Below are 3,110 nucleotides of genomic sequence, written 5' to 3'. Positions count from 1 at the left end.
GAATTAATTTATCGAAGAGAATGGCATCGACTGGATAAAATGTGTCAGAGTTTGTACAGATGGTGCTAGAGCGATGACAAGCCGACATAGCGGTGTAGTTGCACGAATTAAAGAGGGTGCTCCAGAAATTAATGGACGCATTGCAACATTCACCGCGAGAGCTTTGCCATCAAGAACATGCCTGACGATTTAAAATCTGTTAGACTCTGTTGTGAATTGTATCAAGGCTCGAAAAATGAATTCACATCTGCTTTGCTCGACTAAACAGGCTCACCCCTCTCACTGAAATGGTGCTTTTTTATTATTTTTATTTGTTGTTGTTACTGTTTTTTTCTGTAAAACACTTTGAGAAGCCACATTTAAAGGCGCTATATCAAAGTTTATTATTATAATATTTATTATATGTATGTGTGAGTGTGTGCATGCACACTCATGTTTGTCATTGAGAATTTCTGGGGTTCCTATGAGATGATGACTTGTAGGTGGTACTTGGATGCTTTGTTTGAGAACCACTGGTCTAAAGGATCCCTGTATGAATCTATATAATTTATTCAATGGAAGTAACAGTCGCTATAATTTGATACATGTTCAAATTCAAACACAGAGCTGCTGTACTCATTTGGTTGTTGAATAATTGCAATTGAATATTGCATTAGTATTTACTGTACGTCCTGGTATATTTGAGCAAAAATACAGTTTTTCAAGTATAAACAGTGTTAATCTGCAAATGTAACATAATTGTTTCATAAAGTCATTAATCTTATATGTTTTTAGTTAACTGTCTTTTTAATACCACTTTGTTATTCCAGATCAAAATTATAAAAATATATTATATATAGTGATTCTAATGGTTAGTATTTAAAAGAAAATACATATTTAAAAACCTTGGTTATGGTTTCGGTTTGAGGGTTGTTGTAAACTGTTTTTTACTCCCATCACTGACAGTATTCATGTTTGTTAACTCATTCATGTTCTTAGTTCATGATTAATACTATTTTAATATTTAAAATATTATATATAAAATAATAATAAAAATGCCAACATAGAATACGTTATATTTTATTATTAGAGAAAGTCTTTTTATTTTCAGCTACCAACATTTTCCAAATTTTACCAAATAATTCCATATTAGTATTGCATTACTAAAGTGGACTTTAAATACAATTCATTATAAAAGACTAATTTTAAAATTGCCAGAACATTTCTACACATTCTATGTAATACATGTACTTGGATTAAGAACTGGATAATAAGAAATAGAGTGGCAAATGCTCAAATTGAGGTGATGTAATTATTGGAGTACCTTGGGTGTATATATTAGTGTAAGTGTTGTTTTAGATTGATGTCAAAGACCTAGATCCTAGTATATTTAGAAAACTAGTCTATTGTCACAGACAATACCAAACTAGGAGAAATAGCAAACACTGTAGAAGCTGTGAAATACATTTTAGGAAAAAGACAACAAACAGGACTTGGCGAAATACTTTGCAAAATTACTTTTAATTTAGATAAGTGCAGAGTTTATTTTGCATACATTTAGTTAACTACAAAAACTACAAATTTAAAATGTGAAGCACTGAGCCTGAAGGGTCTCACCACAGGTGTACTTAGACACATTTTATTAATTTTCCAGACAATGTTCTGTTAAGTCTTAAATATAGAAGACTTCGAGGGAACCTAATCCAAGTATTCAAAATCTGCATAGATATTGACAAAATAAAACCTATGGACTTCTTCGTAAGTAAGCAGAGAATATTAACCAGAGCACTAAAGTGGGAACTATGTGAATTTAAAGCATAAAACAGGAGGCAAATGTTTACATAAAAGGTTGTGGGAGTATAGAATGGTCAACCCAACCATACTTGTGAATCAGAAACCATGGCTACTTCAAAAAAATATCTGGATGGAATCGTCCAATCAATTACTTATTGATACCTGGATAGGCAAATGGTCTCCTTGTTTGTTACCTTTCTTATATTCTTAAGAAAGCATGTAATATTTAGAAAAACTGACTGGTTATTACAGGATTCCTGTTGAAACTTGAGGTCTAGACTAAATAAAAGACATTATGTGCAGTTTATGCAACTGAACAAACTGTTTTTTTAGCATAATGCTGAGGAAATCATCTACAAAAATGAGGGACAACATTAGGCTGAAAGATGACTAGCTTTAGTGAATACAATTTTCTGAAATGACTGAAATTCACAGTTTTCTAATGTCACATCAGCACTTTCTTAAAGCAATTCTGGAAACATTTTCATTGTACAAATGTTCTTTAAATGGCTTAATATTTAGTCATATTCTCAGCATACTAGTAACAGAATTCACATTCATATACAATGATTTACTATATACGTGAGTTTTATATATACGCAGTATGAGCATGTACGGTCAAGTATGTGCTTATGTGTATATTTGTGCATATATTTACAATATATGCATGTTACCTATCTTGGTATGATAAAGTTGCATGACACTCACTCACCTATTTTTACCAGTTTGCCAAAGTGCCACTTTTAAACACTGTCGCTGCTTTATCTGTGTCAAGAGATAGTTCCACACTAGTTAGCTTGAAATGGAATTATTGTGGTTTTAAAACATCCTGTGGTTGTTCTTCCACATCTTTCACAGTGGCTTAATGGAATGCTGCACAAACCCAAATTGCCATCTGAAGACATCTTATTGGAATCATTTGTTGAGCTGTCAGGTTTCTCCGCAGTAATTTGGAGGCCTTTGGAAGGCTGTCCAAATTCATCATTATGCTTTCTCATTTTTCATACAGTTTACGTAGCTTTCATCTTCTTTTTCGTATGGATGACAGACTGATTTTTAGCCTGCTTTCTAAAGAAAACCTCATACTTTGTGATTTGTATTACTTTTATTATGTCCTTAGTTTCCACGACCTTTGAAAACATTTACTCTAGCCTCAGGGTTTCATTGTGTCTCTGTGCTTTGGTATAAAAAGTTAATACTGAGTATATGATGACTTATGTGGATGAGCTTCATAAATGAAGTGCATCAATACCTTTACTCTAACAAAATGATTGATTACCTTTATGTAAAACCAATTTCTGTATGAAATAGTGTTGCACTGAACAGGCAAAAAACTG

The sequence above is a fragment of the Lepisosteus platostomus genome, chromosome 10 (genome assembly GCF_059453375.1).
Source record: "Lepisosteus platostomus isolate fLepPlt1 chromosome 10, fLepPlt1.hap1, whole genome shotgun sequence".
Taxonomy (NCBI): domain Eukaryota; kingdom Metazoa; phylum Chordata; class Actinopteri; order Semionotiformes; family Lepisosteidae; genus Lepisosteus; species Lepisosteus platostomus.
The sequence above is the reverse complement of the archived record's forward strand: the minus strand, read 5'-3'. Positions refer to the sequence as shown.